The sequence below is a fragment of the Diachasmimorpha longicaudata genome, chromosome 5, assembly GCF_034640455.1.
Source record: "Diachasmimorpha longicaudata isolate KC_UGA_2023 chromosome 5, iyDiaLong2, whole genome shotgun sequence".
In the NCBI taxonomy this organism is placed as follows: Eukaryota; Metazoa; Arthropoda; class Insecta; order Hymenoptera; family Braconidae; genus Diachasmimorpha; species Diachasmimorpha longicaudata.
In genome coordinates, this window is record NC_087229.1 from 9,353,225 (window position 1) to 9,375,380 (window position 22,156).

At 40.7% G+C, this 22,156-nt stretch overlaps 1 protein-coding gene across 1 annotated transcript in view; it reads left to right on the forward strand.

The window, feature by feature from the left end:
• The first annotated feature begins 1,494 nt into the window (after positions 1 to 1,494).
• Positions 1,495 to 22,156, forward strand: part of LOC135161993 (neuroligin-4, Y-linked-like) — a 144,874-nt gene continuing 124,212 nt past the window's right edge. Inside the window, exon 1 of the mRNA XM_064120031.1 lies at positions 1,495 to 2,207. The gene's annotated coding sequence lies outside the window, so the exon portion shown is untranslated. The remainder of the gene's footprint in view (positions 2,208 to 22,156) is intronic.

The following is a 22,156-nucleotide window of genomic DNA, read 5'->3' on the forward strand; positions in this document are numbered from 1 at the left end:
ACAGGGAATTGCAGCATCATAACTGCAGCATGATACCTTTGAGCAGTGAAATTTCATTCTCCGAATTAATTATCCGTGTCCACTCTTTCCTTTGATATCAGTTGCATATATTCAGCTATACGATGATGATGCCAAACATGTCCATTGAATTGTTGGTGATCATCTATTCGCTCCTGGTTCACATGACAATGTTGATTTTTATTAATTTTTTTTCATTTTGCACGAGTGGTTCTGGTGGATCGAACCAAAGGGTCATCACCTAGCCCCATCAGTGGATTTTTGTAATTGATTGTAGTGACAATTGCAGAAAATATGTGGCTGTAACGAGTCAGTGAAAAAGCCGCAATTCGATGCGACCTCGCATTCCGCCAAAATGATACCGAGCAAAATCAAAACAGTTATGTGAGTGTTTTTTAATCATTTGTATAATGCAAATATGATATTAAAATTTCGGCATGGTGTGTTTCAGTTATGAAATTTAATTCTTTGAATTGATCCTCCGTGTTGATTTTTTTGTCATCAGTTCGGTAGATTTATTTCCAGAGATGATCAGTCTGGACATGGCCATTCAATTTGTACTGATCATTCATTTCCTTCTGTTGACGTTTGACAATATTTTTTATTTTTATTATTTTTAATTCCGCGTGACTGCTCTGGTGGATGGAGCCGAAGGGATACCAACAAATGAATTTCAGTAATTGATTGCTTTGACAATCGCTGAAAAAATGTTGCCATGATGAGTCAGTGAAAAAGCAGAAAATCCCTAGGGCACATTGGGCGCTGCAACGTGTCCTGTCATTGGCAGCACTGAATCGATATTCTCCGTCCTCCTTTTTCGCGCCTCTCTGACGACCTGCGCAGCATCCAGCCGGGTGATTCTCGCACCAGAGACTCCTATTTTTCTGGCTGTATTACACTAACATTTCTGATAGGGGACTCAACAAAATCAGTGTCAACAATTTTTCGCCAATATTTTCAGTAACTATTACTATTTTTCGCGCAGGCACGAAATTTCTTCGATAGTTGTGCTGTTCAGAATTCAATCTCGTAAATAATGCAGTTGGAAACAGCATCAAAGGGCAATGAATACATTTGCTCTCAATGGGAAATGGTGAATGACTCAAAGGAGCGGAAAATCCCGGTTTCGAAATTTCATTTCTGAGATGAAATACATCTGCTATGAGTTTTCCTCAAGCTTTGATGTACTTCAAAATTATGAAAGATAATTTTTTATCAGAAAAAATCATGAACTGTAGTTTGCAAAAATATGGTGTATTTTTCCTTTGAAAAAAATATTAATTTTTCTGGACAAATGGAAATGGTTTTTCCAACGATTCATTTTCTGTTCGATTGATTAATGTTTGTAATGAAAAAAATTGATATATTTTAGTTCACGTCCCAAAAGTGTAATCCGCAAGATCGACCGAGTGGGCGCCGGTGCGCGAGTGGAATATCTCAGCGTGCGTTGCGCCGGTGCTTCCCTAGCTTTTCCATTCCCGCACTGTAGTCGACCTCGAGAGCTTCGTTGGCTCGGGACGGTTATCAGGTCGGTTTAACCAAGGTGTGAGTTATGTTGCTGCATCGCTCAGCACCGGTTACGTGTTGTTGTATATCCGGTGACGCGTGAAAGCCCCGGCGACTCCTCGACGATGCGTTTGTGAAGGATAATCCCATGGAATTACTCAGAAACAATTTTTTTTAATTTAATCCCACATGAAATAAAATTGTGTCAGCGTGTATTTCCGAAATTTGTAATTTTTCCAAAATTACGGGTGAAGGATAATTGAGTGTCACTGTCAACCGAGTGCTAGGAGAGGCACTTGATTTATTGGTTAATTGTAAAAATCCTGAAATGGAGAGAAATCCGGAGATGATTACTATGCTCCTTGACATGTGAACAAAACACGCCCCGGGATTTGAGCTCTTCATCGTAATCTCATTGTGAAATAAATCCCTTCTCTAAAGTTGGGGGAGTGAAATTGAATACAACGGAAGAAATTCATTGATAAATATTGAAAAGCATGACAGAGCCTCTTCATATCGGCTTTCCTGTTGCCTCAAGCCCACCGTGATTGATTGTTTTTCATGAGTGCAATTCAGATATTCGGTTTTTATCAAGTGAATAACGATACAGTGGTGAATTGTTATTTCAATGTGAATGTGCATATTATCCTATTGGAACGTATTCTCGGTGATTAATCGAAGTCGTAAGTAATTCATCACAATGATTTGTCATAATTATATTAACCATTTCGGACTTCGCTGAAATTCCAGGAAATTTACGTGTGAAAATTCATTTACATTTAAATGAAAATTCAGGTTTAATTTACAGTTGATTTGATTTAATTGAGTGATTGGAGATCGTTGAATTTATATTTTGTTTACGTAAAACAATTAAAAAAATTGGATATTCTTTCATCAAATTCAAGGTCATTTTCTGGTAAATGCAAAGGATTTTTTTTATTACTCCACTGAATAATTTCCACGACTCTCATCATCACGAGGAGAAATTTGTGAATAGGGGGCATTGCACTTTACGAGATATTCAAAAAACCATCTCCTTTAAACTGGAATTTCAGCTCTCGCCGCTGAAGATAGTCTTTTACGGGAGAACGGAGATTTGAGGCTCTCTAGATGTTTCTATTTTCTCTTTCTCTGGTAACTTCTGAGATGCACTCTATTTCCATCTTCATGGATGAAGAATACGCGCCAGATAGGTCTCACTTTTCCCCCGTATCCATCCACCCTCGTCTCCCCCGGCCACAGCAGCCCCGGTGCCCACCCCTCGCCGGGTTTTTGTGGAGCTTCGCCGGATTCTGTCATGCGGGACAAGCAGAGCTGGGGTGTATTTCAGGAAAAACGAATGAGAATATTATGTGGAGTAATAGTTTCAACTTTATTATTTTTCATGAGTGGATAACATTCATTTGAAATTCTAGACCTTGAGCGCGATGAATGCGGATCCTTCAAGATAAAAAATTAATTGAATGCCAAAAATGCTCTCGCAGTAAGAACTACAAAAATATTGCTATCACTTTCCGGACAAGTTATCGCTCGAGAATAGTTTGGCTACTGCGAAGACTTCATTGAAAAAATTCGAAACCTGAAATCTATGCAAATTTCCCGAACTCCCACTCCAGCTTTTATCCAATTTCTAATACCGAGTGATCTTCATCACTCGAGAGGAGCCTTCATCATCAATTTCCAGCAAACTGCATCCTCATCTTTCTTTCCCCGAAGTCTCCACCCCAAAGTGTGTCCAATTTTCCTCGGTTTCCGGTTGGCATTGCATTGAGAAAACTTTTCCTCCCTCAGTTTTTGGCATATAGTTTATAACCACTGGTCCTTTCATTGCGACAATTCACCAACGTGAATCCTTTTCAAAATGTCCATTAGTGCGACACCGCTTCAAGTTGTATTTCATGTCACATGGATAAAAGCATACATACAGAGACGTAACTTGGGATTCGTAAAAATGGTAGAGATGGCTTGCCTCGGCTTTTTGTCATTGTACAGGCTTTTCAGAATGCTTCGTTAAAGATAACCCCTCTGGCATCCATTTTAATAATTAAATACATTCTTTTTTTCATTTTGAATTCTCGAGGACGTGAAATGTATTTTGATGCATTAATGGGGAGTCTCATGTTCGGGGATAATGAGATATTTTTTAGAGATCTTCACATTTAATTCCAAATGATGTTATTTCATTTCTCCCGGGTTGTAAAATTTTTACATTATGCGGAGAAAGAAAGATGGAAAATTGTGATGCGCTTATGATTTTTATTGCGTTCACCTGAAAACATAATTTGTCCTCTGCTGTAGTCACAATTCAACTCTACGGTGAGTCACAATAATATTGAAAATTTATTATAAATTTCACAACCCCCACGCACGATATTAAATGCTCCTTCAAACTCCAGGTTATGGAAATACTTCTGAATTTCTTTACGACCCGTGCATTATGTACAAGTTCATAATTCGATTATAATCCATTTCCCCATGTATGCACTTCATTACCAAACTTTGAACTATGCTACAAATTTCTCGGTAACGGCCTAGAAATATCGAAGTGATGAAATTTGATAGCAATTTAGAAATTCTTGACTGCTAAGAAACTTCCCTTAGAATTCTCAACATTCCTTCAACATTGTAAGAAAACATTCGTCGAACCGCAGACGAAGCATGAGTCGAAGCTTCCATCGGGCTGAAGGGTTCTTTTGAAATTGAAAAATTCCGGAATTTATAATTTTCAAGAGTTACCCCGCACCTCAACATCCCTTCCGTTGTCTCATGTTTCCGACATCTGCATGAATTTGGTCACGAATGAATTCAGCTTCCTTTCCCTCAAGCTGGGGATTACACGTTGATGTTCACCAAAAATTTTCCCATTACGCTCTTCGCCAACTCCCAGCCGTGTAAGAAACTACATGAAGACACTCTCGGAGTTTAACCTAGCGGGACACCCCAAATTTCAACTATGTACCTTTCAGTACTCTCCCGGAGCCTCCTCCCTCCCCCCTTTCTACCCCCAACTATCCACCCTCGCGCGCCACCTAGTCCTGTAATCTTGGTTTAACCCGGCTTCACAATTGCACATTCAAAGCGTAATTTCAAGTTTAAAACTTGAAGTTGAACCAACAGGAGTGTTCAAGTAAAATCTTATACGGAAGTTGCCATCTCGCGATTTAACACGAAATTAAGCTTGCTGAAATGTGAAATGCATATTGGTAACTAAAAACTAGTAATTACCAAACACTACCCCAGAAACATTAAAAATTAATGTCTTAATTCCATGCACCTGATTTCACATCACCTAGTTTTCCCGAAGAAGTGAAATTTGCCGGAAAATTCCTGACGTATAGTCTCCAAAGAAAATTCTGAACATTCAGCAATTTCCATGAAGCTCATCAGCCATTTAGAATTCTGTCTGAAATAATTCACGAATTTTTCGAGTGGCGTGAATGTTATGGAATTGAACGACAATAACAAAGTAAAATTTGTTGATGGGTGTCAGTGGCTAAAAGCCCGTGGACGCATGTAAAAACTGTTCGCGACATTTCCAATCAAATTTGACATATCACACGGTCGCTCCATTTTTTCGCGATATGAGATGACTGTAGGATTAGGTATCTCCCATGTTACGTTGTACTCGATACCCCAGACTATCTCCAAATCATTCAAATCATCGTCCAAAATAATTCCACACGCACTACTTTATCTCATAACCATGAGTAATTTTCCCCTCGGAGTGAGAATATTTTTAATCCTCCACTGCTCTTTGAATTCATTTCTCTTCATTCACCCCTCTCGCCTCTGTTTGTTAAAATAAAATGTGCGAGTACTTACATACCACTGGTGATTCGTTACGACTGGACAGGGAAGGTCGGTGAGACTGAAAATGGCAGGGCGAGAGAGCTTTTTGATGGTAACCGTGGCAGAGGGCATAAGTGAGATGCGTTGTCGACAGTAATTTCCGAGGTATTCATTAATTTTCATCACGTTCAGACGTAAAACATAATATTTTTCATGCCAGGAGCCGTAAAACAGAGCGCTGAGGGCATTTAGATTAAAAAATTGACGAGGAGGCGCGGAGTTATGTCTACATTCCAACAGTTGCCGGGAAAGTTGAGTTGTCCGACCATTCGTAGAGGTTTCTACTAGCCGGAAGCATTGCTTTATCGAATGCTCCGTACTGTAGGCATTCGTTTCAACTTTAATGATACTTCAAAACTTTTCCTTTACCAGCGTGATGTGAAGACTTGAAGTGAATTATTCAAATACTTTGGATTATAAATGGAAAACAGGCATTTATATTCGCATTTAATGACACTGATAATCATGAAATTCGCTGGGAGTAATTGCATCAATTTTAAATAAGCATCTCATTAAGACAGAATCGCCTGATTTCACTTTCTTATATAACGATTGAGAATTAACTTAACTTCTAACGAAAAATGATAATTGGCAAACAATTTTTTCGTGTTCAGAACGGTGGGGGGATTATAATTAAAAAATTGACGCTCTTGACGAGGGATTATCTAGGAAAGTTGAGCTGTCTGACTGTGCGTGGGTGTTTCTACTCACTAGGAATATGGCTTTATCGATATTTTATAATGGAAGCTTTCCTTTCAAATTTAATGGCGCTTTGTATGTTCCCCTTGGGTCGTATCATGTTGTCAGCTGGAGAAAATTATTAAATTGCTTACATTATAAATGGCGAGAAGCTGTTGGTATCTGATAGAGTGGCATTGATAGGAATTAGATTAATGAGACGTTACTGGATTAATTTTGCAATTCTAGAACTCAATGTAAAGATGTTCTATAATAAGCCCTCTCGTAATCTCATCCTGAGGTGAAAACTCAGTGAGAAAATTAATCAATAAAAAAAAATGTCAATCTTTGGGAATGTTTTCTAGACTAGAATCCGTACACTCGTCTATTTCCATCATAGACTGTCGACAGTTTCATTGCGGAACAAAGTGAAACCAGATGCAATATGCATGCCATAATATCCACAGAGTTCAGAAAGACCAGAGAGCGATGAAGTTCCAAACTATGATTATACCGGTGGTTGGGTGGGACTAGGGTACCCGCTGCATTGGAATTGAGAGTGGAAGAAAGACACGATGGAGAGAGAGAGAGAGAGAGGGAGACTGGGAGAAATGAGGTGAACCGAGAAAGAAAGGGGAGCGAGGGGAGAGTTTGCACTGGATGCATTGAAATTCTTCTTTCCTCTGTTAGCCCGCTTCAAGGGAAAGAAACAGAGTTGCTGGGCTTTCCCAAGCTAGTGGTAACATTCGTCTGGTAGCGGATGGAAAATGTGTTTCATCAAAACTTAGTTGGTTACTCAACGGGCGATAGGAGTGAGAGTCAAAGGCGTGTCTGGCGTTGGTTGGCTGTGGCAAAATTGAAACTATTTCGTGGATTTTGAATTCCGGTGGAATAATTGGGACAACTTGTAGGAGAGAAGAATGAATGTAGAAGGATTTATTTGTTGAATCAAATATGTAAAATTTACCATTCGTGATATGGAAAAATATGTCACGAGTAATTACTCGTTGCTGTGCAATCACTCACATATGTGAATTGTGCTTTCCAGGGAGTTTCCTGGAATTTTTCTGAATGGTTTAAATTTAAATTGCTTGGAAATTCTTGTTTGTATCGTACAATTGGAGAAATTTCTTTTTGATCCTCTGAAGATACACCGTCATGATGGAAATATTATTTAAGCCTGTCTCACCTTTGTGATTTATTCATTGGAATTGTATTGATCGCACAAGTCTGGGAGACGACAATTCTTGAATCATTCATAAATGCAAATTATTGGAAAGAACGGCATGAAGAATTTATGGGGTTTGTAAAATATCGTCGGACTTGAGAGAGTCGATAAAAAATAATTACCGTGAAGAACACCAGTTCAACAATATTTTACAATTAATTTTATCTGGAAACAAAGGTTTGACTGACGTTCCTGGGAAATCGACATAAAACATTGTAAAACGTATCATCAATTTTTCATTGAGTACTTCAAACGCGTATTGTTCTTTCCACTTGTAATTGTTGTACGTGAATTAAAATAAAAAAACCCTTTGAAGTTTAATTGAGGAACAGCAATTAATAGCACTCAGTTGGCAATATCGACTGCACCCCCTGAAAATCTGAACAAATCGCTACACCAGATCTCCCCGATCAATCGAAAAATGACAAAATTCCGACAAATGTACCATTTATCGTGACACTATTAATCAATCAATCATCACCCCTTTTTCCCATAACCTACATCCCGCACACAATCGCCAGCCTCCACTTCTTTCACAGCGCCGCGGAATGGATCGTCGAAATCCATGTGAAATGAAGGAACCGAGGAGAGGGAGAAAGATAGAAATGAACGAAGGGTGAAATGGAATGGGGGGGAAAGGTGGTGGTGTTGCTACAGGCGTGAGTGCTCCGATCGAGTATTAATCGCTGTGGATAACGCTCAAGGCGCTGACGTATCCAAGAGAAGATTGATGCTTTCACGCTGTAGCGCTGTGTGCAGTTGGGCGAGGTCTTCTAGATGTGGAGTGGAGCGTAGGAGGAAAGCCGAGAGCTTCCCAACCTCGGGGATGGGAAACTTCTTATCGGTGGATATTGTTGAAAACGGTATATATGTTCAACTGTCGTGGCTCTCGGAAACTTTGCCACAACGCCCTACCCGTAATTTCTGTTCTTCTGTATTTATATATAGGGGTAGTTATTGGTTAATGCATTAGGGTGGAAGTCCATTAGAAACAGACTAAGTTCATCATCCTCTTCAAAATAATACATTTGTTTGCGGAAGGGACGGTGACCGCAATGGGAATTCTTGCGACCAGTTTAAGTATCTTTCCTGTACGAGCAGTAAAGATAGTCACCCTCACATTTACCTGACATTCAAGCCACATTTTTTTCCATTTTCATGAGAGTTTGACTACTAATTATGCCTGGAGGAGTAGTTCATCAATAAGCACGTATCCGTAGACCCAGAAAATGTAGCTTTCCGAGGAATACTATTATTCAACTGAGGAGTTGGAAACTTTCTATTAACTGGCATAATTCGCGATATATCTACGGCATCCGTCGCTCACCAATACTTTTCCACCATCGACTGCGTCACTCCAATACTAGTGCAACTCCACACGCATTCTGTGTTCTCCTATCCAATTTACGAACGCATTAGTGCATTAACTTAACGAGTATATAGATTCCCAATTGTGTATAATACGGCGTTGGGAGGACTGCGTTGAGGCATCGGTATCGCAGCTATCTGTATTCAATTAGTTCTAATTGTATTTTCACGAATGAACGTAGAGCCTTGGCTGTATACAGATAATGCGAATATCGCAATGAGTGAGTTTGCATGTGTAATCAATGTGATTTTGAGCTCCATTGATAATACGGAGAGGCAATATTCGGGGGATAATATTTGCTTCCCATTCGATGATAATCAATGTGGAGAAATCTATGAGGAAAAATGAAAAATTTTCGATATATTGTTGTCATCAGCCCCATGACCACTCTCGTCAACAAAAGAAGAAACTCTAGTCGTGAAGATAAATCGTTCTGGTACTTCCCTTTGTCGATTCATACACTCGAGATAATAGGTGCTTTCAATATGACGATGAATGATGATCAACATTACGGGATCGTTGAAGAAAAGTCTCTCATATTGATCATCGCTTTGACCAGATTCTCAGATGAAAAAGAAACGTGAAGCAGAAGCTGAAATCAGAGGCATGAATGGACGAGGCATTTTCTTCCTCACATCCACGTACTTCAGACGATCTGAGATTTTACAAAAGGCGAAATGCATTTTGGGAGATGGCAGTGGCTGCCTAGCAGCGGACGCTGCCTTTTTTTTCCAAGTACAAAATACGTAAAAAGCTGTTATCAAGATAAGTCGGTGAAATAATGGCAGCAAGGAAAATGCAACGGAATTTCACCTACTCATTCTGGCTTTCTTATACTTGAGTGTATACAACAGAGAAATGAGCGGTGAAAGAGGAGGGAAAGTGAAGCGTTGTCGTTGTCATGAGTCGAAAGACGGTGGACTCTCATCTTTTTGGTAATGGTTAAAGTACATGTATCTCACAACGAGAGCTCAAGTCTCTGGTATCCCAACTCATTGCCTCTTTTGTTGGTGAAATCCAGTTGAACTCGAGTAGTTTGAGATTACAGCTTCAACCCTCAGCGGTGGGAAAATGAGATGAGGAAGTAAGAAGAGGGAAAAATATTAAGTAAATATCATTTGCATAGTCTGAGAATACTCCGAGGTTTTCATTCACTCACTGTTATTGTCTGCTGAGGTACCTTATACCATTGAAATTTTCCATTTTCTTTGTTGGGTAATAAAACACACCTCAGGTTGGATGTTTAGAGTATTCAAATGGTCTCGGCCAATGGACTCAAGAAATTGTGAGAGATCTAGAGATAGTACCGTTGACTGATCGATCAGAGGAAAGAAGATCTCTTATGAATACAATTCAGATTTGAATTTCATTCAGTTAAAAGTGGATTCATGACTTCACTATACGCCTTGTTAATCTCCCTGAGTTTTGATATTTTGCTGTTGTCTTCTCATACGTCGGCTGGGATGAACCTGTCGCTGTGAAAGTAACATTTCAGTGGTAGGATTTTCGGATCAACAGCTCATCGGAGGCCTGAATAGTGCAGAGCTCATCGATAATTGCGCAGTGCTATGCGAATTGAACGATTAATCCTGAAATTTGAATTTCTCACTATCATAAATGGAACTGACGCATAAAGAGGAAAGGTCATCGGTGGAACATGACGATGTATTCGTTGGGAATATACAACTTGCAGAACGTATGCATACTAACCTTCCATAACCATCTCTTTCTCACTTGCACTCCAACGAGGAAAGTCCACAGATGGAAGAGTGGGTGCTCGAATCCACCAAATTGGCAATTTGCTGTACACAGAGTACCCGCCCGCATTTGTACCACCAAACACTGAGAGAATGTACGCGCTATCGTGAAAGCTAGAGGCGTGTACATACACACCATAGTAGAGGAGGAGGACCAAAGTTCGACCGATAAATGCTGCGGTTAGGTGACTATAGAAATCACATACAACTGAGATAGAAGGAGAATGCCGGATTGGCATCAACAATCCCAGTGATTCGCGATCCACTTCGCTAATGTCAGTGAATACCTTATTACAGATATGCTGATGGATCGATCATATCGTATCGATACTCAGTGCTACCTTTCCCTCGAAACATTAGATTTTATTGAAAATCCGTTGTCTTTTCCATGCGTTCAAATGCCAATGTGACAGGTGATTTTTGTGGCTTCTCGACTCTAAATGGAAACAGATAGTGGTGTTTGTGGGACGTAAAAATTTATGGACCCGAAGGAAGCAGGGTAAATGTAGAATATACACCGAGAACGAGAGGCACCCGGGACAAGTTGGAACGAACGTCCGCAGGCCTCGAGGCTCAACTTTCCACATATAACACACACACTCACTCATGGTGTGCTACGATGGGGAGAAATAAATCTCTCAGGGAAAATCAGTGGCTCCCTATCGTCTCTCTCACGTGAGTTAAATCGCTGTACCCTTTTTTTTATCTATATTTCTTCCTGGATTTTCTACTATTCTCTTTTAAGTATAATCCCCGGGTTTACAATCCAAACGTATCACCGGTGGAATGCAATGGATGACTCGTTATTAAATCAAAAGCTCATGTTTGACGAGGACAATTACAATTCAAAGTCTATCCTGGGATGCGAGCGATTTCATCAAAGTAGAATAACTTCATGTTAATTCATAGAGTTCATTACCGTTGATACTTAATTTTCAAATGATTCTCGTGTCATTTGTAGACGATCTCCCAACTTTCAACTCCTCATCTCCTCTCCGGACCCTTCAGTGCTAATGAATCGTCATTCATTCATGCTGATGCCATCGGCTCTCAAAATCTCGTTGGAAACTGTCAGCTTCCCGAGATTTGGATTACCTAACTCCCGTACTGGCACTTCCTCACCCTTAAGAAGTGAGTTATAACGATCAGTAAAAGCCCGGTTGTTAGTAAATTGCCTCTCCACGAAAGAAGCCATGAACACTCATTTAGCTTCATCATCGATAATACCCAGCCTCATTGCACGACACACTGCACTACTTTCTTCTTTTTTCCACTCTCGCCCTCATTCACCCCCAACATTTTTGGCAAATCGCCATGAATGGCGACAAAGGCGATCGACCTTTCTGAGTTTGAGCGACTACTTTTGTCCACTTTTTATGCTTTCGTTTCGTCACTGACTATGACAGTTGACAATTTCGTATACAGGTCAGCTTGAGATAGTCTAGTTCGGCCTGACGACTCCATCATGGTGATCACCTCTGGCTTTCACCACTGGCAGAAGCCAGTAATCATCATCCCCTTTACTATATTTTACATCAGTGGCCTAATTTGCTCATAAAGATTTAATATTTTTTTTACTCATCGGATTCCATGACGAAGCTGCTGGGTTTATCCCACGAAGACCCCAATAAATTTCCGAATTACAACTATCGCAGCAGAACAGATGAAAAGGCTGAAGATAGTGGCTCAGGTCTGGCATTTTCTTAAATTAAATTTACTCCCGTGTGAACCAAGATTACAGATGGAGAAATAGGAGAGGAGCTCCTTCCCCCGGAAACTGCCGCAATACTCTTCAATTCGGGATAGCGTTCGCCGGGATGAAGTGGGGAAGAAGATATCTACGTTCTATTTCACTTACACATTATCGGATTCTAATGCCGGCTTTTCCGGATAAATCGTAGCTCGTGTCTGGCATACAGGTCCAAGCATTTTCGTTTTCCTAACCCAACACTTCTTTTCACTCCTCTCTATCACTTCATACGACTTAAATCCAGCAGTTTCATGTAATGCGACCCTGAGAAATGAGATTTCCAAACTGTTTCCGTTCCATTGCATGGGTAATCGACAAAAAAAAACGATAATGAAGGGAGTACAAAAGAGCGAAAAAAAAAATTGGTGGAAAAAGGTCACAGGGAGATTTATCCCGGCTCGTTCATAGCGTTCTCGTTTATTTCCTCTCCAACAGGAAATTATTTCGTTTGCGGGACGCAAGTGGGTGGTGAGGGAAACACCGGCGATGAAAGTAATTGCTGGTTATCCTCCGCGGTACGTTGATTCTGTGGAGAAAAAGTAGGGAAAGAGTCAGGGTGAAAAAAAAAATGTGAATAAAAAATGGAATAAGAGGAGAAATGCGGTGGGTGGAGGGAAATAATAGAGCAAAAGAGACACCCACGGAACACACAAGGACATTGGATTAAAGTTCACCTTTATTTTTTTTTTCCCCTGGCTCCCCACGTCACCTCTTTTATCTCACCCGTATGTCCTCTAGGGAGAATAAGAGCATCGTGTTGTTTCTCCATTAGTCGTTACTGGCTAGCATAATAAACATTTCTCTCCGCGGTAGTACCATTGTTCTGTGCGTGAAAGTCCACAGTTTGTGACAGACAAAAAATAGCATGTACCTTTGTCATTGGAGTTATCTTATTATGGGACTTGTATTAAAAGTTTATTATTATTTACAATGATGGAAATGTTATACCAACAAACAACAGTTTACAAATTTACTGCTATTCATCGTCGTAACAATATTTCCTTCGTGGAAAGCCGGGGAGAAATCGTAACTGAATAGAAGAAATCTAATGGCCCACTGAGTCTTAATCAATTACTTCTGATGAATGTGGGGATTCATTACGTTTCTCTGATACAAAAATTCTCCTCAAAGATCCAGTACGACTATTCATTTCCAAAAAAAGTCTCAAAGGCTGTGATGAATGGCTGATGTCACTGAATTGAATATTGAAATCGTTGGAATAATTTTCATGTCCCCAGCCACCACAGCCTCCGTTTATTGAGATCATTTCATTGGAGCACAAGCTCCTGATAAACCGACAAAGCCATCACATATCATTTTACAGCTTCTCCCCAGAATCGATAACGATTGTTGAAAATTTTCCAGTGCAAACTTTCCCCCTGTCATGCTTTCTCGCTTAGTTGGCCAGTCTGAGCCATTGTGCGGTTTCTCCACTGATCAGTGATTGAATTGGCCGATACTTTCGCACCGACGTCTTCCGACAAGCGTAAAGGCTCGTTATCTCTGTGTAGGTGAGTTTGGGAAGTCGTGAAAGAGATTGCTAACAAAGGGGAGAAATATCCATTAAAAGATGCGAGTCTGAATGGAAAATTTGAATGATTATGTACCTAATTGCATGCAAACATTCATTTGGAATGGTTATTTACCTATCCTTCTCTAAAATGTGCGAATTCAAAGCAAATGGTGGAGGATCTCATACTCCACACAAACAGAAGGATTGAAATTTACTTTCTGGAGGTACTGCTGCATTTACGCTTGACTAATGCACTTTGAGAATGTGTTTTCGCCCTTCTGGCCCTCGATCTCTCCCTCTTCCTCTGTACACGCATTCGTAACGCCGGGCTTGCCTCAATCGGAGGCAAATGCACCAAGAATACAAACGATTCAATGTCGAAAATGGGGAAACTCTGTAGCTTGAGGAAATTAGGAGGAAATAGCTACTGTGGCAAATGACTATTTACATGGACTGTTTACAGGGAATGTATATAAGTTAAAAGTGAGATGAGTTTCGGTTATTTGGAAACAGTTTCTCTCCCAGCTCCAGGAATAAATTGATATTTTCCGCTTACTTTCTGCTGAATCTCGACATTTTTATTCCAAACATGAATTTTAACCGTAAAAATAAGTGCTGATTCGTGAAATAACAATTGTCACAGAATCCCAACTAATTTCACTTCCACTTCCCTTCCAACAGCTTCGTAAAACCCACTTGCCACTTGAATATTCCGCCTGAATGCCAAACAACCCCATTAACAGACAATCGTTGGCATCGGTTAATTTGGTCTCTCTTTCTTTTTCTCCCCCTGGTGGATGTTGTCTCATATACATACGTACACCACTTCTCAGTTCCGTTGTAATTAAACGTAAAAGCTCGACAGCACAGCATTCCCAAGTGCAAATAACTCGGCTTGGGAAAAGCAATCGTCGCTGAATTCCACGATGGAGTGTTGGAGATGGGGGCTACTACTGGATAGGGATTCGGGTGGAATATAGGTGATGCGGAAGTGAGTGACAGAGGCCGTGCAGAAGCTGAAAGTTGGCCCGTAACACCACCTTCACCAAGTTTGAGTTCAATTTCCCAATTTCCAAGCCCGTCACTTCTTCCACACACATATCTCTTCCCTTCTCCTTTCACACGCTTCGGTTCATCTTCTTTGAATATTTTTCCCGGCGAAAAGAAAATTAAATTGAATTCTCTCATCCGTAATGGAGCTTGAGTAATTTCTTTTTCTACATTCACTTCATTATTTCTTCGAGCTTTCGGCGCGGAGTGAATTTTACAATGACATTATTTTTGCGATTTCCCTCATCGTTCGGTTAGAAGGCACCATTGTTAGCGAAATTGAAAGTGATGCGCCTTCATTGAGGCATTCAAAACTATCAAGTGATGCAAAATAATAGATTTATTTATTGCCTACGCCATTTTCACTTGAGTGTACCCATGAAAGCGATTCGGAGTCTCACAAATGTCTAATGATCATGAAAGACCGCCACGGAATTGTGTATTCACTGCGTAAATGTGTCTGAACGACTCTAGAGAAAAAGGTGGAAATGGAAAGGGGAAAAAACGTAACTGAATGAAATTAAACTGCACAACACTGACTTGAAAAGCGTCGGAGGGATTGCGCCAACAGGATAGCATTTGTGCGCATTGAGAGTTGCCCCGTGTTGTAAAAAACTTTATGGCCGCACGAGTAAAAACGAGCGAGTTCACGGGATGGTGGAGAGAGAGAGGGAGAGAGAGAAAAAAGCAGTATGGTACTGCCAATGAGAACGACTACTCAGCTCTTGAATTGGTTTCACTTATGTGTGTGCCAGAGGCAGTGCACCGTACTCATAAATGGTGAGAGTTATTATCATATTTGTTGAGTTCTCGGCAACACTTGACCTTTTTTTCTCCTGCAAATTAATTGGTTTAGGAGGTCATCTACATATGTTTTGGTGCATTGCAAAATTAATGGGCGTTTGATGAATGGCCTATCAAAATCGTTATTTGTGTGCTCAAAAGAGAGTGTGAGAGGACAAATAGAAGAGTTTTAAATTTCATGAAATGATGGAGTAGACAGTACTTTGCTATCGTCAGATGTATTCCCGGAGATACTTGAAATTCTTGTCACGACCCTGGGGAGAACCGCTTTTATTAACTTTCAAATCGATCTCAGCTTTACCTTCCTTTAATTTCCCCAGTTCTTCTTATCAGCAAGTTATTGAGGTCGCGCAACGCGTAACTACCATCCCATCGTCGTCAGGACGCCCTGAGAAATACATCAGCGGGAGGGACGTAAAAAGTTTGAAACATCGATTTCTTCTTTCAGAAATTTCTCATTCGTTCGAAGGGGAATGAATGGAATCATCACATGGTTTAGTATCTTGGGACGATCATGTTTCTTCATTGATTAAGTTGATGCCAAGGAGAGGGATTGAATTGATGTAGACAAATTGAATGATCAATGAGATGCATTTCCCCTCTGAATGACCAATCACTTTCATCTTCAATAGAAATTCTTATCAGCAATCAAGTGGTAGGGAATGAATCGAGAAGACAAGAAATGATATTAAAAGTGATATTTGAAGCGGTAGAACAGATAATCAATATCCTCACTCAATCCATCATCACGATCTCGTGGACAATTGTGCAAACAATTAAATAGTTTACAGTTTACGTTGATCATTAGTATTTATATGAATGGATGAAGTCATTAAATGTTTCATTACTCTACGACGATGAGCGTTCCTCGTTGATTAAGTTGATGCCAAGAAGAGGGATTCAACTCATGTATACATAATCATTAATTAATGACATGTATTTCATCTCTGAATAAAATACCACTCTCATCTTGAATAAAAAATATTCCCAGTGATCATGAACAAACGACTCTGCAAACTGAAGACAAAATAGATATGAATAATGACATCTGTATCCGCTGAACATGTTATCAATATCCAAATTCAATTCATCACTCGGTGATGAATGTAGCCTACATTCAATCACCGATGTTCGGTCATTCGGGTATGATCATCACGATTCTATGTGCAAGTGTAGACATTATCCCTTTCCCTTGGTCACTTGCATTATCCTCAAATGATTTAATTGATATCGTAACACCCTAGTATCCAATAGTTTATAGCATTACCTCGACCATTGCTCTTGGTCTCTGCCAAAGGGCCCATAACTCACACGACAACATCCAGCAATTCTTGCTCAGCAAAATTCTGACTGATTCCTGGTTGAATGTAACCAATTCATCCCCTGTCTCACGCTTCCCCTGGCCTCATTATTGCGGCCTAATTTATCAGTGTTTGATTCTGGGGAAGTTCTTTTAATCTTTACGTAGTGTACCAGGGGAGTCGAAGAATACGAGTCATGGAAATGAATAACTAAGTGCTGGGTGGTAGGGTGGGTGGTGAAGGGGGTAGTGCGGGGAGGGGTCGAGGGGTTACAATGGGAATAAAAAGGGAGAGTGGGAAAACATGATCCTGAGGGAGTGAAGATTATTGAGGAGGGCGGTTTGGAGGTACTCGGGAGAAATCGACTGCCATAAATTTTATCCAGCTCAATTGAGGGGGCTTGTAAAGATATACCATAGGTCTGAATAATTAGGTACTCGGGGTTTATTGGAGTAATTATACCGTTGGGCGTCTGATTGTTTTTGAATGGGTGTTCGTTGCGAACTTTACTCGAATGGCAATCAGTGCATTTTGTTTCAATGGGTCCGGTGGAAATTACCATAAATTTATCCACTTAAAATTGTAAATATATCAATTGCAGCCCAGTCTTTCTTCAGAACGTATTTTCTTATCCAATCTCTTAAATTAATACATCACAAGTACAGAAGTTTTTCCGGTGGAGAGTTTAATGTTTGGAATAAAAATGAATGTCTCATTTTTTCCAGACCCTCGTTAAGATTCAACACCACTCAGTTCAATTATCCGCTGAATAATGATACCGTAAAAATTCCTGATTCATACATCCATAATGCTCTTTCAATACGAAGTACGTGACTGGATTCTTCTAATGGCCATGTGCCAAAAAGTGTTTTAACGAAAGAGAAGAGATGAGTGCTGAAAGAAGAATGAGAAAAGCATATATCCATTCTTGACTCTAATGATTGAGTGAAACACTCGTCTGTCGATTTTCTGCATGGTAGACAAAAAATCCACTGCCAGTTCACCTCCACCCCCTCCCCATTCCCCAATTCTTCGTCCCTCCCCGTTCTCCCATCCCTTTGCCGTTGCGATGCACCCCAGGGAGGAGTTCACCTTTTGAGTGCTTGTCTATGGCAATACCCACTCCTTTCAGCACCTCTTTCTTCCTCACCTTCTCCGACAGCCCGCCCTCTCTTCGCAGTGAAAAACTTGATGCTTCGTCAGGCAGCTCCTTTGTAGCTCGTTAAAGTCGATCAAATTGCCAACAATTCGATAATAGGAAACTTTCCGGCCAATTCTCACTAGGTGATGGTCGAGAAAGAGGGCTGGATTGTAGGGACGTGCCACAAGAAGTTGAGAAATGTTCGGGACTATTGGGTTAGGGGAGAAGACAGCATTGGTGAAGCTGAAGTATATCCTTTTACCTTATTCGGGTGAAATGTGACATGGAATTGTAAGTGGCTCATTTCAAAATTGAATATTCCCCGGATGTATTGACAATATTAAATGGATGTGAAGAAACAGGAGTCACGTAAGATCATGTGATAAATGAGAAGGACAAAGGGATGCATTAGTCGTTCAGTCAGACATTGCACTTTAAAACTTTTCAGATAAAAAAAGTTCAACTGAATTAGAATAACAAATCCACCGAGATATCCTTCGTCGTTGATCTCCACGTCAAAAGATGAATCTCAACAATTTCCCGAGACTTGTTTGACTATGTATCTTCCGAGATGGGTTATCTTACGTACCATAACCTCAAACACGAATTACTGACAAGTTCTCAAGACAAACTATCTTTGTTACCCAAGAATCGTCGAAATGGTAATGCAAAATGCGAGCAAAATGAGAATGGTATTTCCAGGAAGACGAGGTAGTTTTCACGAATATCCGGATGAGAGAGGGAGAATACATAACCGATGAATTCGCTGCTCGGATATTTAATCCTCCAGCGGTGGTTCGTGTATAATCTACCGTTGGGAAAGTCGGAGAATCCGAAATACGAACGATTCGTAGGGCAATCACAACGTTCCACGACGAGGGGAAAGGGAGGTTGGATGAGCGAGGAAAAGGAGTCTGATCTCTCTCGCCTATGGTTCGAGCTTAATCCAAGATTCAAGTTTTACCGACTAAGAATTCATGGAAACTTTCATAATTACGAAGTTCGACGTCAACGCTTGGTAAATGTTATACTTCAACGAGTGTCGTTGTACAGTTGCTCCTGAAACGAAGATCTTGGAATACGCGAGAAATTTCATAGAGCGACTGAGGATTGATTTTTTAAAACTAAACCATAGCTGCCATTGAAGTATCAGTATTGAAGTCCACCTGGAAATTATGTTAAAAGACTTAATTAATAGAGAGTACATGGAGAATCGCAATTTAATTTCGGGCGGATGTAAGGGCTGACCAAAAACCAATGATATCCCTAGGCGGACTATTTTCATTCAATTCTACTTCCTTCCTGTAAATTTTTCCATTTTTTTTCCAATTCTCGGTTTATTCATGTGTAGTCCCCCGTTGATAATTCAGTTCCCTCAATCAGTGTAATGCAAACTCCCCGGCCGACAGTGATTTATCTATTCATCTATGACTCTCACCGGTGCCTGAACTCACCTCCATTCATCTCAATTGGAAAACAGTCCGAATTAATTCGAGACTACTCAAAAATCTTTTCAAGATCTCTGAAAACATGAAGTCCAACTGAAGTACACTGAATCGTTCTGCAGTGGAGTGTAACTCTCAAACTGATATGTCAATACAATAAAATCATTGTGAAATAATAACAGGAGAGAGAGAATGAAGGGCGAACGAGGAATTATCCGGAATTGCTGGAGGTGGGTGGAAATGATGGTTGGGATGGAATAAGAAACTCCAGGAAGTATTGTTCATCCGGCGATTGCTACTCATAGCACGTTTCTGTTATCCAAACGTCGAAAGCCCAGACTCTCATATTTCTTGTCGCAAGCACTTTGCACGCTTTCATCTCCGGTGTTTTGCGCACTAGTTCCTCAAGCTGTTCTTGGGTTTCGATGCTCCATTTTTTAATGGAAAATATCATAGTAATTCTCATGTGGACGACATTCCGTTGAATTTAGCACAATAATATAATCACCACGGAATTTTCCTCAAAGGGTTCCGGACCCCCCCCCCCCAGAAGCTTTTGTCTCTGTGCATTCATTCAAGACATTCGTCATGTCCCGTTGCAAGTTTTTGGAAATTATTTACGTTCTCCAGGTCTCCCATGGAGGTTGCTAATTCCACCGACGCACATACTCTCTATAGCACAGGCACGCTCGGTGTTTTTTCTTTTGTCCCAGCACCTCATCCCCTCGCCAGTCTCTCTGTTCATCGTTGCTTCTGGGGAAAAGCCATGTCACCTGGCACGTACACACCTCACCCACCCTTTCAACGGTCCCGCATCGCTTTTCAACTTTTCACTACCTCTATACATCATCCACACTTCTCTCTCACACTCTGGTGGCACCCGCTCTCACTTCCTTCCAACTTGCATCTCGCAGCTACAGTTCGTTGACCCCACCGTCTTGTCCCCCCCCCCCGGTGGTCTATTCTACGAGAGGGGGGTAGGACGAAGGGGAAAAACATAACGACCCACCCGAGGTTAATGATTCCCATTTTTTGTATGACTGCGTGCCTTGAGTCTACTATACTCCAAAAACGGAAGAGTCGACGGCGAGTTCACTCGTTACTCTTGGCCAAAACCAGAAGACCACTCTTCCAACTTTTCTGAGGTGAAGGAAGAACACTTTTGGGGGTTTTGCTTCTGTGGGGAGGCTTTCTGGTCGTTAAAAATTAACTTGACAATTTTTTCGGTAAATCGTGCTTTAATAAAATGGCAAAAACAATTTTAAACATAAAGAATTCATTCGGAAGTGGATTGCTAATTATTCAGCAGCATCGGTTGCGTCGATGGAATGATTTATTGATTCCAAGGTCATTCATTGCTGAAGCTATAAGATCGTCGACACTGTGCTGTAACCGATATTTCAATATTATTCATTTCAGACACTGGATTTCTACTCCATTTCCATTTGGTCCCGACCAAAAATATTCAGGGGGAGTGAAAAAAAATCGCTGGGGAAATTGTTGTCCCGGTTACCGTACATGAATGTATCCAGCCAACTGCTCGTTTCACGTTATTCACCTGTGTACCGAATGTTGCATGCATGGCAGACGCAAGGCGAGAGCATAACAAAATACCGCAGCCTGTATAAATGCTATTTTCTTAACAACCAGAGATAAATTTTCACGGGCAAGTAGGAAAACCCATTTCAGTACAATGTATCAAAAGATATTTTGCGAATCCTGGGATACTGATAAGATTCCCATTTAGATTGTCGCGTTTTCTGGCAAGGACGGAGGGAATGAATGTAGGGGCGGGAGGAGGAAAAAAGGAAAAAGTTGAGTTAACCCAGGGGTGAATTATTTACTGCACATCGGTGAGTTTTAATTATCATTATGTCGCACTCAGCGCGACTGACGATAATGAGTCACTAGGGTTCCTTGCGATTCGACCAATGACAATCGGAATAGAGGAGAAAATACTTCCGGTGAAAGTTGAAACGAGAAATTCCTTTCATGTGTTGAATCACTCTTGCGGTCTAATGTCCTTTTTTCGCGCACTCTCTCTCTTGTCCTCCTCGCTCCATTCTGAACTTTACTCTTTGGCCCAAAAAGTGTGGAGGGACGGCTGAGACGAAGAGCTTTCTGGAAATCTAATTCAATCCCCAGTGCCTTTCATTCTGCTCCTTCAACCGTCCACGATTTATCGGATTAATTACGGTGAAATGGGAGTATCGATAGATTGCGTCCTATTGGGTGTCCCCTTTTCCACGCCTCGGTCCACCATCATCTGGCGGATCTCTATTTTAGGTCTTTTTTCCTCGCTTTCATGGATTCACCAGTCCTATTATGTGATGAGGAGCTGCAAGATTGATTTAGCGAGGATATCGATTCAATCGGCATAAGTACGGATTTTTGTAAATACATGAACTGCATTTTATGTCCCATTTGCTTCCGTACATCATGCTTTTGTCGATGAAAAATCAGAATTTCGTGAAAGAAATCAAGGGAACGTATAAATCACTGATTAATGCGTCGATTGTTACCGTATGCAACCGTAAATAATTATTCCTTTAATCGCAGATAAAGTCTCATGTCATTGCCGTGAAAATTCATATTCACAAATTCAATCTCTCGAGAACCATCAGCCATACGATCATCAAAAGCGAACACGCAGAACCTCCTCCCCCTTCCCCCTCGAATTTCCGAAAATTCGCAAACAAGCAATTTGTCTTCAGTGCCAATAGACACCCCAAAGTGCACATGTGCAC